This window comes from Triticum aestivum, chromosome 6D, assembly GCF_018294505.1.
Source record: "Triticum aestivum cultivar Chinese Spring chromosome 6D, IWGSC CS RefSeq v2.1, whole genome shotgun sequence".
NCBI classification, from domain to species: Eukaryota; Viridiplantae; Streptophyta; class Magnoliopsida; order Poales; family Poaceae; genus Triticum; species Triticum aestivum.
This window is the reverse complement of record NC_057811.1, coordinates 466,721,647-466,745,720: the sequence shown is the minus strand read 5'-3', so window position 1 is coordinate 466,745,720 and position 24,074 is coordinate 466,721,647. Positions and strand designations below refer to the sequence as shown.

Here is a 24,074-nt window from a genome sequence, read left to right as displayed (position 1 = left end):
TTCATGGCTGCATTTGCAAATTCTCCAGAATCATATTCTGGGAAACTGCCCACGGAATCAGCCGCCTAGTTTTTGTCAGAGTTTGCAGTCTGAGATTGTGGTATGAGTTGTGCGTTGAAATGTTTGTACCGCCCTTAGGCTGAAACCGTGTGTTGAATTGCTAACACTTGGTTGTTTTGAAATGTTTCTTGTCGAATATGAGCACCAAAGGAATTTACAAATATTATAATGTGCCATATATTATAATTAAAATTGGAAAAGTTTCCTTAATAACAAAAGATGATCAGCTACAAATAGAAGGACTAATCTCATCCACATCTCATCAAAACTGAAAACCAATTTACTATCATGCAATGTATCGGGCCAGCGTATGATGGCTTTGCTTACCTTCCGGCGACTGACACCCGTGGGGGTGTGGTCTTGCCGTGGGATTCGACCGTGGTGCGGGTTGATCACGTTGTGCTGGATACACACGCTCTTACCGGTCAGGTGCATAACCTTGACGGGAGCTTATGGTGGATCACAGTAGTGTATGCTCCGCAAGGAGACGATCAGAAGCTAGAGTTTTTGCAGGAGCTGCGGCATCGAAGGACGGCATGCCCCGGTCCCTGGATGCTTCTGGGAGACTTTAACATGATTCTCAGGGCCTCGGAGAAGAATAACTCTAACATTCATCGGCGCACCATGAACTACTTCAGAGCTTTCGTGGATGATCTTGAGCTGAAAGAACTGTACATGCATGGGAGGCGCTTCACGTGGTCTAACGAGAGGGACAACCCTACTCTTACCAAAATCGATCGTGTCCTAGTCTCTGTGGATTGGGATCTTGCGAACCCGGACTGCTTTCTCCAGGCGCTGGGAACAAACGTCTCGGACCACGCCCCACTTCACTTATTTACGCAGGCCATGTGCACCCCCAAGCGGAGATTTAGATTCGAGATGTTTTGGACTAAGCTGGACGGGTTTGAGGATGCTGTCCGAGAGGCCTGGGTGTGTGATGAGGCCATCGTGGATCCCTTCAAAAGACTTGACGCCCTATTTCGGAACGCGGCCATGTCTCTGCAATCATGGGGGTAGAGGAAGACGGGTAACATCAAAGTCAGGTTGGCAGTGGCAAACTGGGTGATCTTAAGGCTAGAGCAAGCGCAGGAGTCACGCACCCTCACCGCGGAAGAGCTATGGCTGCGGAGAACCTTGAAGATGACTGTGCTTGGGCTGGCATCGCTTGAGAGGACGATTGCCAGGCAACGCTCGAGGATCAGATGGCTGGGTGCTGGCGATGCCAACACCAGACTTTTCCAGGCGGTGGCTAACGGCAGGCGCACCAAGAACTACATTGCGCATGTCAAGGAGGGCGATAATATTATCACTGAGCAGCATCAAAAGGAAGAAGTGTTCACCACTGAGTTCAGGAATAGAATGGGGAAGTACCAAGCCAGGGATTTCACCCTTGACCTTGATTACCTTGAGATGGAAGCTGTGGAGATCCAGGATCTTGACGCCATATTTACGGAGGAGGAGATTTGGAATGTAATAAAAGACCTTCCGGCTGATCGCGCGCCGGGGCCGGACGGATTTATTGGCATGTTCTACCAGAAGGCATGGCCTATTATCAAGCATGACATTATGGCTGCTATCATGAAGCTCTATGTCGGAGACAGCCGCGGGTTTGGCAAGTTAAACAAGGCGCTGATCACTCTCATTCCTAAGCGCGCGGATGCTGATTCTGTGGGAGATTTTCGCCCGATTAGCCTGACGCATAGCTTTGCGAAACTCTTCGCCAAGGCGCTGGCTCTCAGGGCGAGGAGACGAATGAAGGAAATTGTCCAGGCAAATCAGTCAGCTTTCGTCGCCGGAAGATGCTTACATGACAATTATCTCCTGGTCAGACAGATCGCGAGGAAACTTCACGCAAGAAAAACGCCCGGAGTGTTCCTAAAGCTCGACATTACGCGGGCGTTTGCTTCCTTATCCTAGCCGTTTTTGTTCCAAGTGTTGAGAAAGAAAGGCTTCGGGGAGGCGTGGATCAGGTGGGTGGCTATTCTGCTTCAGACAGCGAGCACTAAGGTGGTGGTGAACGGATGTCTGGGACAGAGCTTTTTTCACGCTTGCGGCCTTCGCCAAGGGGACCCAGTTTCACCACTACTGTTTGTCATCGCGATGGAAGCCCTAACGGTGATGTTCAGGAAAGGCGCTGAGGAAGGTGTGGTCAGCAACCTCACTGGGATCTCCCCGACTCAAAGGTTATCAATCTACGCGGATGACGTTGCGTTGTTCATCAAGCCAACGGAGATGGACTTGATTTTTGTCAAGCAAGCGCTAGAAAGCTTTGGGCATGCATCAGGTTTGGAGGTGAACTATAGGAAATCCAAGGCGATTTTGATTCGGGGCTCGGAGGATGACCAGCGCAGAGTTGCCGCGCATCTGCAATGTGACGTTGGGCAGTTCCCTTGCAAGTATTTGGGCATTCCCTTGGCGATCCATCAACTGTCCAGAGCGGATTGGCAGCCTCTCGTCGATCAAGTGAGGAGTTTCTTACCATCCTGGCAACGAGGTCTTATTCAACGGCCAGGGCGTCTTGTTCTCATCAAATCAATGGTGGCGGCGAGACCCATCCATCAACTAATGGTGCTTAATGCTCCTGATTGGGTGTTTGATGAGATTAACGCCTGGATGCGGTCGTTTTTTGGGCTGGGAAGGACAAGGTTAACGGCGGGCAATGCCTTGTGGCGTGGAACATCATATGTCGCCCAACAAGGTTTGGAGGCCTCGGTGTCAAGAATCTGAAGCTGCAAGCTATGGCACTCCGGGTGAGATGGGAATGGTTGAGGCGAACGGACTTGGATAGACCATGGCAAGGCATACCGTTCTTGGTCGATGAAGAAGCGAGGCAGCTCTACAACCAACTCGTGCAAATCACGGTGGGTGCTGGCAACAGAGTGCTCTTTTGGAAGGATCGATGGATGAACGGCTTGGCGGTTGCAGACATTGCGCCGGCCATCTTGCCTTTGGTCCCACCAGAGTGCAAAACAAGCGAACAGTCGGTCAGGCCATGGTGGATAGCAGGTGGGAGATGGATATCAACGGAGAGCCACCTTTCATGGCACTTATACAGCTCATGCATCTCAGAGTGGCTACTATGGATGCTTATCATGACCGTCAAGCGCCGGATACATTTACATGGCCCTGGGACGCTTCGGGGCAGTACACAGCTCGGTCCGTGTATCGAGCTCTGCATCTTGGGCTTGCGACCTCTCCAACGTATGAGTGTATTTGGAGGAGTGGGGCGATCCTCAAATGCAAAATCTTTGCATGGCTAGCGGTGCAATATAGACTTTGGACCTCGGATCGGCGAGCTAGGCACGGCCTGCAGGATAGTACGGCTGCTTGCTACACATGCTTACAAGAAGAAGACACGGTCGATCACATACTTCTCCATTGCCCCTACGCTCGGGAGGTGTGGCATCTATGCTTCACACAAATCAGTGTCACCGTGAGGCAACCACAACCTGGTGATTCACTTGAGGCATGGTGGCTTCAAGTGAGGAGTGCAATTGTCACAAGGGATAGAAGAGGTTTTGACACTATCGTCATATTCGTCGCTTGGTCATTATGGAAACAAAGAAATGCCAGAGTATTTGGGCGGCTGGAGCAACAGAGGAGGCCGAGCCAATTGGTGCATCAAATCTTTGACGAGCTTAGAGAATGGGACGAGGCCGGAGTCGGAAGAATACACCGTTTTGTGAGAAGTTAGATCTTTTTGTCCTTTTAGGTGTTGAGTGGGTTCTGCTAGCATGATGTTCGCATCTATGCCTAGCCTCTTGTAATTATGTTTGCTCTCTTCTATAAAAATATGGTACGCCAATGGCGTACTTTCGAAAAAAAAATTGAAAACCATCACCAAATATATAGTTGTAACTATCTAACTATGATCAGAGTATTATGTAAGGAAACTAGTGCAAAATCGAGATGATCTCTAGCCTAGCTAGTAACACGCAGAGAAATTTACCATGTAAAGGTAACTTCACAACTGAGAAAAGATCTAGCTATGGACGCTGCAGAACAGGGTTAAACAGAAACTACACAAAATTAAAAACTAATCCAAGCAACATACAGAAGGTACTATATAGGATTAAGCGGTGGTGGTATTGGCAGAACAAACCCCGATAAAATGCAGTTGATTATGCAACCAAGCACCAGACACACGAAAATAAATGAATTAATTAGCCAAGAACTCTCGAGATAGGAAGGTGCCAAGCATACTTACCCAAGAATTCTTCCTCCCGGGCTGCACGCCGACCTCCAGAAGTCCACATCCATAGCGACAACCCATCGCCTTGAAGGCTACTAAACCGAATACGAGGATGGAGATCAGATAAGAAGTCTCACATGCCAACATGAGTTCCACTTGCAGTGTGTCGCCAAGTGCCAGCAGCTATAGATGGAAACCACACGTCCTCTATTACTGCTTGAAACATCGTGTCACACTTTCTTTATATTCTCATAGGTTTTAGAAGAATCTACTTCATAGATAGCCGTGATATGTTTGTGTGACTGTCGCACCCGCACGTAAGAGCGGCCTGGGAAGACGTACCTTTTTTGTGGTGCTTTATATAATGCATTTAGGTGGTCCCCTTTCCACCCTTGCCCCTCTAATTGCTCAAAAACAAAGGGTCCTTTCTCGCTAGCTATCTCTTGCTAAGGTTTTGATGCAATGCTGCAGGGTGTGCCCGTTGTGAAGGGGGTGCCTCTTGATGACCTTTGCACCGGCTCACCTCCTCAAGGTGACTCCGGCATCTGCTAACTCTGTACTCTGAAAAGGGCTCATTACCCATTTGCTGAGATGCACTGATTCAACATGTCAGGTTCTTAGAATATAACAAAGACTTGCACATATCATTTGTAGCCTTCTCCTATGCATGACATCATGTACATATATGAAAAAAATGGATCCAATTTCACCATATTTCAAATCCAATCAAGCGAAACATATTGCCAATTTAGTATGAATTGTGCCTTTGAGCCACGTCCAACAGGTTTTCAAAAGAACACCCATGATAATTTTGCATGGTCTTGAAACTCAATCAAATTGACAGGTAAATGTTTGAACTTACAAAACTAAAATTTGAAGATAAGAATTGGCAGAGGCCACGTACCTCCTCTATCATAAACTACGGCGTTTACTCTCCCCCGAGGGGAGATGATAGACCAACGCGCTCGCCAAGTGCAATGCGAGTCATTGACCTAGGCAACACCCCTTCTTGATCGGCCGGCGACCCCGTCCAGGTAAGTAAGTTTTACGGCTGACCTGTGCGCTGCTTATGTAGGCGCCCTTCCAGCCCCAAGGCGGCTCGGCTGCCGAGGTGGTACTAAACCGCGCGGTACCTACTCTTTACGCTTGTTCGTTCTTCTCTCCAGGCACACCACGAGGGGAAATAAGTCTGGTTCAGGAAGCATACGCAGCGTCGCAGCCACGCGCACGACCCGAGCCACCAAGATCGATCTTCTGCTGCACGAGCCGCTGGAACGCCCGCGACGCGCGATCGATCGGTGCCGCCGGTGGCGCCCAGAGAAGAACAGGGCACGGCGTACGGCGATCGAGCGATGTGCAGATGAACCAGCGAGCAGTTCGGGTTCGTCGTGTCGGCACCGTCGCCGCCGAGCAGTTCAGGCTATTTTGACGACGACGGCACTCTGGTGAGACGACAATGACGACCGAGACACACTGTTGCGGACTGCTGATACGCTTTATCTTCGACGCCTCGCATGTATGGAGGCCAGCAGCGTTCCGTCTGCACGCCGCTGTGTAGCGTCAACAAGCTGTCGCCACAATTGCTGTGTTTCCAGGTTTATTTCTCTCCAATTCCTGTCGTCAGACCATTGAAGCAACTAGGGTTCTTGTTCCAAATCCTGACTCAGACTGCGGCCTTTACTGCCTGCATTTCAGGTGCCCAGACTACACTGCATCTTATACAACAATCAACAATCAAGACAGGAGGTCGGGAATGCAAAATTAGCTTTTTCAATAAAGGGCAACTTTATTATTTCAAAATGTAGCATCAAGCGGATACAAAGCATGATGAGTACACCCGGCCTCTGCATAACTAAGATGCACACAGCCTAATCCAGAAGTCTGACAAAAATTCATAAAATAAAAATCGATAAATAGGCAACAGTAGAGTTCTTTAGACCGACACTATGCCTATGTCGAAGAAGGTGGTGGATCGATCCGTAGGTTATGCTGCCACCCATGTTGGGAAAAAACCTCTGTAGCCACCTGCTCCAATCGCGTACACACCATCATGAACAGCAGTTGGTACTCCGGCCATTGTAGCATAGACCACATATGTAGCGAGTGCGTACACCGGAAAATAACCTGTAGAGGAGAAGCATTTTTGTTATTAAAAATCAAATCATTTCTACATAGCCAAAACGACCAAATTAAGGCATACGTTCCCATCCTTATTAGCGTTTTGAACCTATTTGTAATACCGTCCAACCAATGACCAAAAATATTGGCAACACTTGTGGGCGTACAAATTTGACGCTATTTGGATGACTGACCACGTAGAACGTGCAAACTTGCATTGGAAAAAGAGGTGTTTGATTGTCTCGTCATGAGTACAAAAAGAACACTTCTTACTCCCTCGCCAGTTTCGCCGTGCGAGGTTGTCTTTGGTTAACACAACTCCCCTATGAAGATACCACATGAAAATTTTCACTTTTAGTGGAATTTAGACTTTCAAATTTTCTTATTATTACTCATTGGTACCTCAGCATGCGTGAGTGCACGGTACATAGAATCTACTGTAAAAGACCCTGATGTAGTAAGGTTTCAGCGAAACACATCCCGACCTTGTGCCAGGTTAATCAAATCCAGCCGGGATAAAAGATTATGCCATGACACAAGCTGGGGGCCAATCAAATCCCGCCTGAACGAAATATTCGGCGGGGAAGAACCGAGCACGTGCGTAATAGTATTATTCTTATCGCGAGCGATGTTATATAAGGCTGGATATTGTTCTCTGAGACTGGCATTGCCTAGCCAGATGTCTTCCTAGAAACGAATCTCCGGCCCGTCCTTTATCGCGAAAAACCCAAAGCGAAAGAGATGTTTCTTTGCCGCCATTAGGCCAGCCCAAAATTAGCTATATTATCACAAGAATACAGCACAAAACCTTTTTTTAGAATCAACATAGAAACATATTGAAGGTTATGATTTACTTCCTGAAACCAAAATTATTGATATCCAAGTATTTGACATGGAAGAGTTTACTAAAATTGAAAATAATTTGACATGAAACCGAAACTAAAACCACCATACACTGAATGTGCATTACTAAGAGGTTGGAGTTTCCAGAAGCTAAGGGTTTCCTAAAATAATTTTAGAATACGAAGAAAGAAGCACAGGACCTGTATTGTCGTGCTTCTATTAATTGTTCCTTCAGCTCACTATTTCACTTGCGATGCATCAGAAGCAAAGGTGCAAAACATCTAGTTGTCAAGGACACTGCAGCAAGATCATCGAGGATAACTTGCAGACAATAATATTTCTTCCTCCATAGTGTATTGCCTCCTTGCTTCCACAATAACTCCTTCAGTGGGTACACCTTGACCTCCATAATATCTCCTTGGTGAAGCAGTATCAGGTGCCACACGCATATTAACTCTCAGAATTCCAAGTTTCATCTCCACCTGAGTCAATTGCAAGAAACCATCACATTTGTGGCTAGGTTTGCAGGAAACTACCAACTCGTTAATCTGTTGCAAAAAACACCGTAAAATCTCTTAACCCGTTGCAAAAAGCACTGAACAGCCGTTTAGCCTCGTTTGATCTCTTTTCCGACAGGTGGGCCCCGAAAACGCTGATGTGGCATGACGGACAGGCAAACGGCGCCATTAGGAACAAAACGATCAAGACGCCGCGCCGGTCGGTCCTTGTCAGACAACCCCCCCTCCTCGCGCCCCTGTCCTCTCTCTCGCCCCGCTCCCCTCTCCTCTCTTGCCCCTGCTCGCCGCCGGTGATGGCCACCTCGCGTGGCGGTGATGATGGCGGTGGTGCTGGCGATGCATCTGGTGGCAGTGGTGCTCCTGCAGATCCAACAGAGGTTTGCGGCAGTTCAAACCCATCTCAGGCTCCACCTCTTCCACAGCCGTCGTCGCCGCCTTACTGTGTTGAGTACGCGGCGGCGAGGGCGTTCGCCAAGGCCGTGAAGGAAGATCCAGAGGGGATCCATCACTACACATCCTCCTTCAGCGGTGTCTCGTAAGGTTTCTCTTTCCGTACCCCGATTTGGTTTCTAGGGTTACGGTTCTAGGGTTAGGGTTCTAAGTGGTTGTGATTCTAGTGTTATAGGATTATTGTTGTAGGTTGTTTATGTGGTCAGACATGTAAGTGAAGTTTTTATGTAGTTCTAGGGTTCTAAGTGTATGTAGTAGGCACCTAAACGTTAACTGAAATTACTGAATGTTAAACTCAATTTGAACCTACTCAATTACATGAAATTACTGAATATTAAACTCAATTTCAACCTACTCAATTATTGAATTTAGAACTAAATTTTTAAATGAAAATGTTATTGAATTTATAACTGAATTTATAACTGAATCCTGTACTGAATTGTTAAGTGAACAAATTACTTTAACTGTATTTTGGACTGAAACTATAACTGAAACTTTAACCGAAACTTTAACTGAATAGTTTACTCTAACTGAATTTTTAACTGAAACTGTAATTTTTACTTAAAATGTATTTTTAACTGAAACTTTAGTTAAATCTTTAAGTGAAACATTAACTGAATTGTTTCTACTAACTGAATATATAACTGAATCTTTAACTCTTAACTGTATTTTAACTGAAACTGTATTTTTAACTGAATCTTTAACTTTTAACTGAATTGTTTACTTCAACTGAATTGCTTTACTTGAACTGTAGATTGAATGATGAAGTGTGGGAAGTCAGATTCCATTTCCATGAAAGAGATAATCTTGAAAGAAGCCTAAATGTGGATGATATCACATTTTACAATCTGATTGCACTAATAGAGCTTGAAGGATATGGGATGACAGACTTTATGTATTATGTCAGAGATCTAGGTGTCGGGGTTTCAGGTATGGAGGAACTGACAGATGATGATAAGGTGGAGGAAATGTTGGATGACCTAGTTATCAAAGGTCAGAAGGTGGTGAACATAACAGTCATCAGAAGTGATGCTCCAAGACCTAGTGATTTGAACATTGGACTAGTTTGTGAGGAGCAGGTTCCATTGTCTGAAATAGGTGTGTGATGTCTACTACGCAACCTTCTTCTTGTAGACGTTGTTGGGCCTCCAAGTGCAGAGGTTTGTAGGACAATAGCAAATTTCCGTCAAGTGGATGACCTAAGGTTTATCAATCCATGGGAGGCGTAGGATGAAGATGGTCTCTCTTAAACAACCCTGCAAACAAATAACAAAGACTCTCTTGTGTCCCCAACACACCCAATACAATGATAAATTGTATAGGTGCACTAGTTCGGCGAAGAGATGGTAATACAAGTGCAATATGGATGGTAGATATAGGTTTTTGTAATCTGAAAATATAAAAACAGCAAGGTAACTAATGATAAAAGTGAGCACAAACTGTATTGCAATGCTAGGAAACAAGGCCTAGGGTTCATACTTTCACTAGTGCAAGTTCTCTCAATAATAATAACATAATTGGATCATATAACTATCCCTCAACATGCAACAAAGAGTAACTCCAAAGTCACTAATAGCGGAGAACAAACGAAGAGATTGTGATAGGATACGAAACCACCTCAAAGTTATCCTTTCTGATCGATCTATTCAAGAGTCTGTAGTAAAATAACACGAAGCTATTCTTTCCGTTCGATCCATCATAGAGTTCGTACTATAATAACACCTTAAGACACAAATCAACCAAAACCCTAATGTCACCTAGATACTCCAATGTCACCTCAAGTATCCATGTGTATGATTATATGATATGCATCACACAATCTCAGATTCATCTATTCAACCAACACAAAGTACTTCAAAGAGTGCCCCAAAGTTTCTACCGGAGAGTCAAGGCGAAAACGTGTGCCAACCCCTATGCATAAGTTCACAAGTTCACTGAACCCGCAAGTTGATCACCAAAACATACATCAAGTGAATCACGTGATATCCCATTGTCACCACAGATAAGCACATGCAAGACATACATCAAGTGTTCTCAAATCCTTAAAGACTCAATCCGATAAGATAACTTCAAAGGGAAAACTCAATCCATTACAAGAGAGTAGAGGGGGAGAAACATCATAAGATCCAACGATAATAGCAAAGCTCGCGATACATCAAGATCGTACCACCTCAAGAACACGAGAGAGAGAGAGAGAGAGAGAGAGAGAGAGAGAGAGAGAGAGATCAAACACATAGCTACTGGTACATACCCTCAGCCCCGAGGGTGAACTACTCCCTCCTCGTCATGGAGAGCGCCGGGATGATGAAGATGGCCACCGGTGAGGGATCCCCCCCTCCGGTAGGGTGCCGGAACAGGGTCCCGATTGGTTTTTGGTGGCTACAGAGGCTTGCGGCAGCGGAACTCCCGATCTATTCTGTTCCCCGATGTTTTTAGGGTATATGGATATATATAGGCGAAAAAAGTCGGTCAGGGGAGCCACGAGGGGCCCACGAGGGTGGGGGGCGCGCCCAGTGGGGCAGGCGCGCCTCCCTGCCTCATGGCCACCTCGAAGCTTCCTTGACATAAACTCCAAGTCTCTTGGATCTCGTTCGTTCCAAAAATCATGCTCCCGAAGGTTTCATTCCGTTTGGACTCCGTTTGATATTCCTTTTCTGCGAAACACTGAAACAAGGGAAAAAACAGAAACTGGCACTGGGCTCTGGGTTAATAGGTTAGTCCCAAAAATAATATAAAAGTGTTTAATAAAGCTCATAAACATCCAAAACAGATAATATAATAGCATGAATACTTCATAAATTATAGATACGTTGGAGACGTATCAACATCCCCAAGCTTAATTCCTGCTCGTCCTCGAGTAGGTAAATGATAAAAGAAATAATTTATGAAGTGTGAATGCTAGCAGGTGCACAAATTTGATCAATGATAATCTCAATCACCTTTTCTAGCATCATTATATAACATAATAGTAGCTCATCTCATAAAGCTTCTCATGATCAAGTAACAAGCTATTCACATGTTAAAGAATAGATCATAAACTTTCTTGAAAACTAACAAACCGTGTTATCAATCATCAAACAATTACAATTCATCTTATTTTCAGGAAGAGTCTATGTCAGAGATTTGATTTAGCAAACTCCACATACTCAACTATCATTTAGTATTTCACAATTGCTAACACTCACGCGATATTTATGGGTTCAAAGTTTTAATCAGACACAGAGAAAGATAGGGGCTTATAGATTCGCCTCCCAACCTTTTACCTCAAGGGTAATGTCAACAATAATAGTTCATGATGCCTTACATCCAATTGGATATATATATCAGAATCTTTCCAACACAATGTGCTTGCCAAAGGATAAAATGTAAAAAGGAAAGGTGAAGATCACCATGACTCTTGCATAAGGTAAAAGACAAGAATATAAAAAATAGGCCCTTCGTAGAGGGAAGCAGAGGTTGCCATGCGCTTTTATAGTTGGATGCACAAAATCTTAATGCGAGGGAACATCACTTTATATTGCCACTTGTGATAGGGACCTTTATTATGCAGTTCATCGCTTTTATTGCTTCCATATCACAATATCGTATAAAGCTTATTTTCTCCACACTAAAAGATCATACATATTTAGAGAGAAAATTTTATTGCATGCACCGATGACAACTTACTTGAAGGATCTTACTCAATCCATAGGTAGGTATGGTGGAATCTCATGGCAATACTAGTTTAAGGGATGTTTGGAAGCACAAGTAGTATCTCTACTTGGTGCGAAGTATTTGGCTAGCATGAGGGGGAAAGGCAAGCTCAACGTGTTGGGCGATCCTTGACAATATACTTTATTTCGGATATAAGAAAACATAACCCATTATGTTGTCTTCCTTGTCCAACATCAACCTTTTAGCATGTCATATTTTAATGAGTGCTCACAATTACAAAAGATGTCCAAGATAGTATATTTATATGTGAAATCTCTCTTCACTCAATATTCTTTCATGAATTGTTCAAGTGACCAATACAATGTTAGCTAACCTTCAAGAAATTTACCACCTCTACTTCTTATATGTAAAGTCATTACTCCCCATGGGATAAGCATAAGAAACATATATAATTTCAGATTTATGATATTCAAATCATTCAACTATTTACTCATAGGATATAAGTGAAGCACACGAGTAAATGACAAACTACTCCAAAAAGATATAAGTGAAGATTAATGAGTAGTTAAATAATTATGTAGCTATGTGAAGACTCTCTCCCATTTTAAGAATTTCAGATCTTGATACTTTATTCAAACAGCAAACAAAACAAAATAAAATGACATGACGCTCCAAGCGAAACACATATTATGTGGTGAATAAAAATATAGCTCCAAGTAAAGTTACCGATGAAGGAAGACGAAAGAGGGGATGCCCTCCGGGGCATCCCCAAGCTTAGGCTCTTGGTTATCCTTGAATATTACCTTGGGGTGCCTTGGGCATCCCCAAGCTTAGGCTCTTGCCACTCCTTATTCCATAGTCCATCGAACCTTTACCCAAAACTTGAAAACTTCACAACACAAAACTTAACAAAAAACTTGTAAGCTCTGTTAGTATAAGAAAAGAAAACCACCACTTAGGTACTGTTGTGAACTCATTCTAAATTCATATTGGTGTAATATCTACTGTATTCCAACTTCTCTATGGTTCATACCCTCTGATACTACTCATAGATTCATCAAAATAAGCAAACAACACAATGAAAACAGAATATGTAAAAACAGAACAGTCTGTAGTAATCTGTATCAAACGTATACTTCTATAATTCCAAAAATTCTAAAATAACTTGGTGGACCTGAGGAATTTGTCTATAGTAATCATCTTCAAAAAGAATCAACTAAATAGCGCTCTCCAGTAAAAAGTTTTAGCTAATCTCGTGAGCGCTAAAGTTTCTGTTTTTTATAGCATGATCATAAAGACTTCACCCAAGTCTTCCCAAAGGTTCTACTTGGCACAAAAACTAACTAAAACATAAAAACACATCTAACCAGAGTCTAGATGGATTATTTATTCCTAAACAGAACCAAAAGGCGGAAAACTAAAATAAAATTGGGTTGCCTCCCAACAAGCGCTAACGTTTAACGCCCTAGCTAGGCATGATGATTTCAATGATGCTCACATAAAAGATAAGAATTTCAAACATAAAGAGAGCATCATGAAGAATATGACTAGCACATTTAAGTCTAACCCACTTCCTATGCATAGGGATTTTGTGAGCAAACAACTTATGGGAACAATAATCAACTAGCATAGGAAGGCAAAACAAGCATAACTTTAAAAATTTAAGCATATAGAGAGGAAACTTGATATTATTGCAATTCCTACAAGCATATATTCCTCCCTCATAATAATTTTCAATAGCATCATGAATGAATTCAACGATATAACCAGCACCTAAAGCATTCTTTTCATGATCTACAAGCATAGAAAATTTACTACTCTCTACATAAGCAAAATTCTTCTCATTCGGAATAGTGGGAGTATCATAAGAGACTCGAATACTATAAATTGTTTCCATATTATAAGAGTAATGTTTAGAAAAAGGGTAATCATAATCATGACAAGTCTTATAAATATAATCATCACTCCTCTTTATAGCATAAGTTTCATCACAATAATCATCATAAGTAGCAACTTTGTTCTCATCATAATCAATTGAAACCTCTTCCAAGATAGTGGAATCATCACTAAATAAAGTCATGACCTCTCCAAATCCACTTTCACAATAATATTCAACATCCTCCAAAATAGTGAGATCATTACTTCCTAAAGTTGACACTCTTCCAAACCCACTTTCATCAATATAATCATCATAAGTAGGAGGCATGCTATCATCATAATAAATTTGCTCATCAAAACTTGGGGGACAAAAAATATCATCTTCATCAAACATAGCATCCCCAAGCTTGTGGCTTTGCATATCATTATCATCATGGGTATTCAAAGAATTCATACTAACAACATTGCAATCATGCTCATCATTCACATATTTTAGGCCAAGCATTCTATGTAATTCTTCTTCTAGTACTTGAGCACAATTTTCCTTCCCATCATTTTCACGAAAGACATTAAAAAGATGAAGCATATGAGGCACCCTTAATTCCATTTTTTTGGTAGTTTTCTTTCATAAAAGAAACTAGTGATAAAACAAGAAACTAAAAGATTCGATTGCAAGATCTAAAGATATACCGTCAAGCACTCACCTCCCCGGCAACGGCGCCAGAAAAGAGCTTGATGTCTACTACGCAACCTTCTTCTTGTAGACGTTGTTGGGCCTCCAAGTGCAGAGGTTTGTAGGACAGTAGCAAATTTCCCTCAAGTGGATGGCCTAAGGTTTACAATCCGTGGGAGGCGTAGGATGAAGATGGTCTCTCTCAAACTACCCTGCAACCAAATAACAAAGAGTCTCTTGTGTCCCCAACACACCCAATGCAATGCTAAATTGTATAGGTGCACTAGTTCGGCGAAGAGATGGTAATACAAGTGCAATATGGATGGTAGATATAGGTTTTTGTAATCTGAAAATATAAAAACAGCAAGGTAACTAATAATAAAAGTGAGCACACAAACGGTATTGCAATGCGTTGAAACAAGGCCTAGGGTTCATACTTTCACTAGTGCAAGTTCTCTCAACAATAATAACATAATTGGATCATATAAATATCCCTCAACATGCAACAGAGAGTCACTCCAAAGTCACTAATAGTGGAGAACAAACAAAGAGATTATGGTAGGGTACGAAACCACCTCAAAGTTATCCTTTCTGATCGATCTATTCAAGAGTCCATAGTAAAATAACACGAAGCTATTCTTTCCGTTCGATCCATCATAGAGTTCGTACTAGAATAACACCTTAAGAGACAAATCAACCAAAACCCTAATGTCACCTAGATACTCCAAGGTCACCCTAAGTATCCGTGGGTATGATTATACGATATGCATCACACAATCTCAGATTCATCTATTCAACCAACAAAAAGTACTTGAAAGAGTGCCCCAAAGTCTCTACCGGAGAGTCAAGATGAAAACGTGTGCCAACCCCTATGCATAATTTCACAAGGTCACTGAACCCGCAAGTTGATCACCAAAACATACATCAAGTGAATCACGTGATATCCCATTGTCACCACAGATAAGCACATGCAAGACATACATCAAGTGTTCTCAAATCCTTAAAGACTCAATCCGATAAGATAACTTCAAAGGGAAAACTCAATCCATTACAAGAGAGTAGAGGGGGAGAAACATCATAAGATCCAACCATAATAGCAAAGCTCGCGATACATCAAGATCGTACCACCTCAAGAACACGAGAGAGAGAGACATCAAACACATAGCTACTGGTACATACCCTCAGCCCCAAGGGTGAACTAGTCCCTCCTCGTCATGGATAGCGCCGGGATGATGAAGATGGCCACCGGTGAGGGATCCCGCCCTCCGGCAGGGTGCCGGAACAGGGTCCCGATTGGTTTTTGGTGGCTACAGAGGCTTGCGGCGGCGGAACTCCCGATCTATTCTGTTCCCCGATGTTTTTAGGGTATATGGATATATATAGGCGAAAGAAGTCGGTCAGGGGAGCCACGAGGGGCCCACAAGGGTGGGGGGCATGCCCAGGGGGGCAGGCGCGCCTCCCTGCCTCGTGGCCACCTTGAAGCTTCGTTGACTTCAACTCCAAGTCTCCTGGATCACGTTCGTTCCAAAAATCACGCTCCCGAAGGTTTCATTCCGTTTGGACTCCGTTTGATATTCCTTTTCTGTGAAACACTGAAACAAGGGAAAAAACAGAAACTGGCACTGGGCTCTGGGTTAATAGGTTAGTCCCAAAAATAATATAAAAGTGTTTAATAAAGCCCATAAACATCCAAAACAGATAATATAATAGCATGAATACTTCATAAATCATAGATACGTTGGAGACGTATCAGTGTGCCAGTGGTGTATGAGATAGATACATCAGGAGTACTGTTTCCTAGCCCAACAAAGCCACAACCAGTGCCAGTGCAGGTCATTAACACAAAGGAGAGTTCATTTTTGAAGCAGAAGTGTGCACCAGTACCAGAATTTGCAATGGAGTTTGGTGTAGAGAGGCATGAGTATTTCATGGAGCAAGACCAAGATCAAGAGCAAATTGAGAAACTGATGGAGCAGAAGAGGAATGAAGAGATTGAGAAGTTCAGGAAAAAGGGGAAAGAAAAAGAGAAATACAAGGCAGCTAAAAGAAAACTTCCAGAGGTAATGGCTGAAGATTTCACTGATAGTGACAGTGACAGTGACACAGATTTACTAGCAGATGCGGATATAATTGCTAGGCTTGAGGCAATGAAGAAGCATAGAGATGATCCACTTCATCATATTGAAGGGGACACTGATGTGGATGAGCCATATGAAGCAGATGAGGAGGAGGAGGAGGAGAAGGCACCAGAGGAGGAGGAGGAGGAGGAAGGGAGCAGCATAGGAGGGAGTAGCAGAGGAAGTAAAAGAAAGGGGCCAACTACAAGATCTCATGCTAGTTTGGATGAGATTATTGAGGAAGATTGGTTTCCTTCATCTGATGAGGAGAGCAACCCTGGTGACCTAAGTTAGGAGGACAATGATGGGGCTCAAATACCATGTGTGAAGCTTCCAGCTGATAGGAAGAGCAGGGCTAAAAAGAAGAAGCCCAGAGTTTGGTATGATGAGCAAAGGGAGAACCCAGAAGATCAATTTATGAAGAAGCTTTGTTTCCTAGATGTGACCCAGTTCAGGAGGGCACTTCTTAATTTTCACATCTCACAGAATAGGAACCATGCCTTCCATAGGAACTGTCCAGACAGGATTATAGCTGTCTGCAAATTTGAGAATTGTCCATTTTTCATTGCAGCTTCTCAGATAGCACATGAGAAGACATTTTGTATACAGAAACTGAACTTGCGCAACAGCTGCCCAGTAGTAGGAGAGAGCACAAAAGTTACAGCTATGTGGTTGGCACATGAATGTGAGCAACAGTTGAGGACAGACCCCAACACACCTGTCCAGACTATAATTTCAAACTTGAAGCAAAAGCATGGAATAGAGTTATCTCTACATATGGCCTATAGGGCAAGAAAGCTAGCTAAAAATGTAGTCCTAGGAGATTAGAAGGCACAATATCATAGGATAAGGGATTACCTAGAAGCTGTGCTAGAAACCAATCCAGGAAGTAGATGCATTGTCACAACAAAGCATCTGAAACTACATCCAAGCAAAAACCCAAGATTCCATGGCTTGTTCATCTGCCTCAATGCTTGCAAAGAGGGTTTGCTTAATGGTTGAAGACCATTTATAGGTATGTGCACACCTACTAATTAACTAGTGACTCTACATTTGTATGTGCACACCCACTAATTTGTTGGTAATCTACTTGTGATCTTGTATGATAGGTGTTGTTGGTTGCTTCATAAAGTTGACAACAGGGCAACAAATCTTGGCTGTCACTGGAAGAGATGGAAACAATAACATATTTCCCATTGCTTTTGCAATAGTGGACAAGGAAAACAAAGTAAGCTGGTCTTGGTTTCTTACTCAATTAAAATATGCCATTGGTGGTGAGTCAGGCAAGTTTGGCTACTACACTATTATATCTGACAGGCAAAAGGTACTACTCTCTCTACTCCTATCATTGCTTGCATTGCGTATTAATTGTCTTTGTTTATTAATTTCATACATGGCATTGTTGTAGTATTCTCAAACTGTAGTTCATTCAAACAGGGCCTTCTTACAGCCATAAACAATGTATTCCCCAATTGCAAACAAAGATTCTGCCTTAGACATATTTATCAGAACTTTCAAACAGCTGGTTTTAGAGGGGAAGAGTTGAAGAAATACATGTATGAGGAAAGTTATTCCTATACTAAGCATGGTTATGTAACAGCAATGGAAGGCGTGAAAAAGGAGTGTGAGCCAGCTTGGAAATGGCTATCTAGTAGGATACCAAAACATACATGGGCTAGGCATGCCATGGACAACAATTGCAAAACTGACTTGGTAGTTAACAATATAAGTGCAGTTTTTAACAAGATGATACTTGATGTCAGAGCCAAACCCATTAGAACTATGGTAGATGGGATCAGGAGAAAGCTGTTAGTGAAGTTCAATGCAAATAGGACAAAGACTGAGACTGCTAAGTGGCAGATATGCCCAACATATGCTGAGAAGCTAGAGGAAGCAAAACATCATTCTAGGTTTTGTCAGTCTATCAAAGCTGGACCTGATCTCTTCCAGGTGACAAGTGGAGAAAGCACATATGACGTTAACTTGTTGCCACATACATGTGGTTGTATGAAGTGGGACATGTGTGGAGTACCTTGCAATCATGGTGTTTCTGCAATCAACAAGGCAAAACTACAGCCAGAAGATTTTGTTCATGATTTCTTCAAGAAACCAATGTATAAGGCAGCTTATAGTCCAATAGTTTTCCCTATGCCTGCTGCAGCTCAAACTGCAGCTCCAGCTCGACCAGCTCCAAGGGTAGCAAGGAGAGCTCTTTCTGCTCCTGCTTCAGCTCCCAGTGCACCAAGGAGAGCTCCTTCTGCTCCTGCTGCAGCTGCTGCTCCTCCTGCTACAAGGGCAACAAAGAAAGCTAAAACTACAAGGACTGCAACTTCTACTGCTGGTGCTGGTTTAAGTTCTTCTACTGCTGGTGCTGGTCCAAGTTCCTCTACTGCTGCTGGGCCAAGAGGAAGAAACAAGTTCCTCCCCCCAGAGTTGCAGGTAGTGGAAGAGTGAGGAAGCCATCCTTTAAGATGTCTGAGTGGTTCAACTGTTCTCAAGGGAGCAGGTGAAGTTGTGTTAATTTGTGGTGAGCTGATGATGTTCAAAACATATGCATTTTGGTTGTGATGACACCTTTCATGTAAGGTACCTAGTGGACTTGTTGAGCTGTGATGAAAACTTGTGTTGCTTTTGGTTAGCTGTTGATGTTCTAAACATCTTTATTCTGGTTGCCATGAGTACTTTCATGTAAGGTACCTAGTGGACTTGTTGGGCTGTGATGAAAACTTGGTGTTGCTTCTGGTTAGTTGTTCATGTTCAAAAGAGTAACATCTTTATTTTGGTTTAGTACTTTCTGGTTAGTTGTGGCTCCTAATTTTCTTATTGTTTGCTAATAAGTGTGATGAATGTGGCTACTACTGTGATCCAAGATAACCTAATTTGATCATCTAGGGTGCCTCGATGTCGACGGTATCCAAGATAACCTAATTTGATCATCTAGGGTGCCTCGGCGTCGACGATATCCAGGATAACCTAATTTGATCATCTAGGGTGCCTCGGCGTCGACGGTATCCAAGATAACCTAATTTGATCATCTAGGGTGCCTCGACGTCGACGGTATCCAAGATAACCTAATTTGATCATCTAGGGTGCCTCGGCATCGACGGTATCCAAGATAACCTAATTTGATCATATAAGGTGCCTCGACGTTGATGGTATCCAAGATAACCTAATTTGATCATCTAGGGTGCCTCGGCATCGATGGTATCCCAGATAACCTAATTTGATCATCTAGGGTGCCTCGACGTCGACAGTATCCAAGATAACCTAATTTGATCATCTAGGGTGCCTCGGCGTCGACGGTATCCAAGATAACCTAATTTGATCATCTAGGGTGCCTCGGCGTCGACGGTATCCAAGATAACCTAATTTGATCATCTAGGGTGGCTCGCCGTCGACGGTATCCAAGATAACCTAATTTGATCATCTAGGGTGCCTCGACGTCGACGGTATCCAAGATATCCTCATTCCATCATTTAGGGTGCCATAGTTAACATCATGACATAGTTAACATCATGACACCATAGTTAACATCATACTTAACAACTCTAGTCACTAACATAGTTAACATCATACTTAACAACTCTAGTCACTAACATAATTAACATCATGACACCATAGTTAACATCATACTTAACAACTCTAGTCAACAACATAGTTAACATCATGACACCATAGTTCAAAGCTTACAAGACATAGTTCAAGGCTACACCCTACTTCAAATACTACAAACAACCAGTAGTTCACACATTAAAAGCCATAGTTCAATGCTTGAAACTTAAGATAATGACCCACATGGTCAGATCACAAATCACTCTTCATCACAAATATCCTTGATGTCCTTCAGCTTTCTCTTGTTCTTGTCACTAGCTTTGACAAGATCAGCAATGTGAAACTCCAAATTCCTCCTCTTAGTGCTCAACTTTTCCTTCTCCTTCAAATGAGCAAACTTCAGATTCCTAATCACATTACCTTGGGCAACCTGAATGCTCTTCAACTTGTCAACCTTTTGCTTCAGTTCTTTGTTCTCAGCATCCATTGCACCCAGCTGTTCCTTCAAAGCTGAAATATTGTTGTCCAAAGGAGGAGTGATCTCCTCATGTTCACCTTGTTGGACTTCATTTTCCTTGGGAATATTGTCCTGGGTATCAAGTGAAGTCTACTACGCAACCTTCTTCTTGTAGACGATGTTGGGCCTCCAAGTGCAGAGGTTTGTAGGACAGTAGCAAATTTCCCTCAAGTGGATGACCTAAGGTTTATCAATCCTTGGGAGGCGTAGGTTGACGATGGTCTCTCTCAAACAACCCTGCAACCAAATAACAAAGAGTCTCTTGTGTCCCCAACACACCCAATACAATGGTAAATTGTATAGGTGCACTAGTTCGGCGAAGAGATGGTGATACAAGTGCAATATGGATGATAGATATGAGTATTTGTAATCAGCAAATATAAAAACAGCAAGGTATCAAGCGATAAAAGTGAGCGTAAACGGTATTGCAATGCTAGGAAACAAGGCCTAGGGTTCATACTTTCACTAGTGCAAGTTCTCACAACAATAATAACATAATTGGATCATATAAATATCCCTCAACATGCAACAGAGAGTCACTCCAAAGTCACTAATAGCGGAGAACAAACGAAGAGATTATGGTAGGGTACGAAACCACCTCAAAGTTATCCTTTCTGATCGATCTATTCAAGAGTCCGTAGTAAAATAACATGAAGCTATTCTTTTCGTTCGATCTATCATAGAGTTCGTACTAGAATAACACCTTAAGACACAAATCAACCAAAACCCTAATGTCACCTAGATATTCCAAAGTTACCTCAAGTATCCGTGGGTATGATTATACGATATGCATCACACAATCTCAGATTCATCTATTCAAACCAACACAAAGTACTTCAAAGAGTGCCCCAAAGTTTCTACCGAAGAGTCAAGACAAAAACGTGTGCCAACCCCTATGCATAGGTTCATGGGCGGAACCCGCAAGTTGATCACCAAAACATACATCAAGTGGATCACGTGATATCCCATTGTCACCACAGATAAGCACGACAAGACATACATCAAGTGTTCTCAAATCCTTAAAGAATCAATCCGATAAGATAACTTCAAAGGGAAAACTCAATCCATTACAAGAGAGTAGAGGGGGAGAAACATCATAAGATCCAACTATAATAGCAAAGCTCGCGATACATCAAGATCGTACCACCTCAAGAACATGTGAGAGAGAGAGAGAGAGAGAGATCAAACACATAGCTACTGGTACATACCCTCAGCCCCGAGGGTGAACTACTCCCTCCTCGTCATGGAGAGCGCCGGGATGATGAAGATGGCCACCGGTGAGGGATCCCCCCTCCAGTAGTGCCGGAACAGGGTCCCGATTGGTTTTTCGTGGCTATAGAGGCTTGCGGCGGCGGAACTCCCGATCTATTCTGTTCCTCGATGTTTCTAGGGTATATGGACATATATAGGCGAAGGAAGTCGGTCAGGGGAGCCACGAGGGGCCACGAGGGTGGGGGGCGCGCCCAGGGGGGCAGGCGCGCCTCCCTGCCTCGTGAGCACCTCGTTTCTTCCCTGACGTACACTCCAAGTCTCCTGGATTGCTTCCGTTCCAAAAATTACTCCCCCGAAGGTTTCATTCCGTTTGGACTCCGTTTGATATTCCTTTTCTTCGAAACACTGAAACAAGGGAAAAAACAGGAACTGGCACTGGGCTCTGGGTTAATAGGTTAGTCCCAAAAATAATATAAAAGTATAAAATAAAGCCCATAAACATCCAAAACAGATAATATAATAGCGTGGAACAATAAAAAATTATAGATACATTGGAGACGTATCAGCATCCCCAAGGTTAATTCCTGCTAGGTAAATGATAAAACCAGAATTTTTGATGTGGAATGCTACCTAACATATTTATCCATGTAATTCTCTTTATTGTGGCATGAATGTTCAGATCCGAAAGATTCAAGACAAAAGTTTAATATTCACATAAAAATAATAATATTTCAAGCATACTAACAAAGTAATCATGTCTTCTCAAAATAACATGGCCAAAGAAAGCTATCTCTACAAAATCATATAGTCTGGCTATGCTCTATCTTCATCACACAAAATATTTAAATCATGCACAACCCCGATGACAAGCCAAGCAATTGTTTCATACTTTTGATGTTCTCAAACTTTTTCAATCTTCACGCAATACATGAGTGTGAGCCATGAATATAGCACTATAGGTGGAATAGAATGGTGGTTGTGGAGAAGACAAAAAGGAGAAGATAGTCTCACATCAACTAGGCGTATCAACGGGCTATGGATATGCCCATCAATAGATATCAATGTGAGTGAGTAGGGATTGCCATGCAACGGATGCACTAGAGCTATAAGTGTATGAAAGCTCAGCAAAAGAAACTAAGTGGGTGTGCATGCAACTCGCTTGATCACGAAGACCTAGGGCATTTTGAGGAAGCCCATCACTGGAATATGCAAGACAAGTTCTATAATGAAAGATTCCCACTAGTATATGAAAGTGACAACATAGGATACTCTCTTATCATGAAGATCATGGTGCTACTTTGAAGCACAAGTGTGGTAAAAGGATAGTAGCATTGTCCCTTCTCTCTTTTTCTCTCATTTTTTTGTTTTTTTGGGCCTTCTCTTTTTTTGGCCTCTTTTTTTCTCTTTTTTTATTTTTCGTCCGGAGTCTCATCCCGACTTGTGGGGGAATCATAGTCTCCATCATCCTTTCCTCACTGGGACAATGCTCTAATAATGATGATCATCACACTTTTATTTACTTACAACTCAAGAATTACAACTCAATACTTAGAACAAGATATGACTCTATATAAATGCCTCCGGCGTTGTATCGGGATGTGTAATGACTCAAGAGTGACAAGTATGAAATAATTATGAACGGTGGCTTTGCCACAAATACGATGTCAACTACATGATCATGCAAAGCAATATGACAATGATGGAGCGTATCATAATAAACGGAACGGTGGAAAGTTGCATGGCAATATATCTCGGAATGGCTATGGAAATGCCATAATAGGTAGGTATGGTGGCTGTTTTGAGGAAGGTATATGGTGGGTGTATGATACCGGCGAAAGGTGCGCGGTATTAGAGAGGCTAGCAATGGTGGAAGGGTGAGAGTGCGTATAATCCATGGACTCAACATTATTCATAAAGAACTCACATACTTATTGCAAAAATCTATTAGTTATCGAAACGAAGTACTACGCGCATGCTCCTAGGGGGATAGATTGGTAGGAAAAGACCATCGCTCGTCCCCGACCGCCACACATAAGGAAGACAATCAATAAATAAATCATGCTCCGACTTCATCACATAACGGTTAACCATACGTGCATGCTACGGGAATCACAAACTTTAACACAAGTATCTCTCAAATTCACAACTACTCAACTAGCATGACTCTAATATAACTATCTTCATATCTCAAAACAATCATAAAGAATCAAACCTCTCATAGTATTCAATGCACTTTATATGAAAGTTTTTATTATACCCATCTTGGATGCCCATCATATTAGGACTAGTT

General features: G+C 42.7%; 1 pseudogene; it reads right to left on the bottom strand.

Moving 5' to 3' along the window:
- Positions 1 to 5,142: 5,142 nt before the first annotated feature.
- LOC123146717 (uncharacterized) lies at positions 5,143 to 5,294 on the bottom strand (annotated as a pseudogene).
- Positions 5,295 to 24,074: the final 18,780 nt, after the last annotated feature.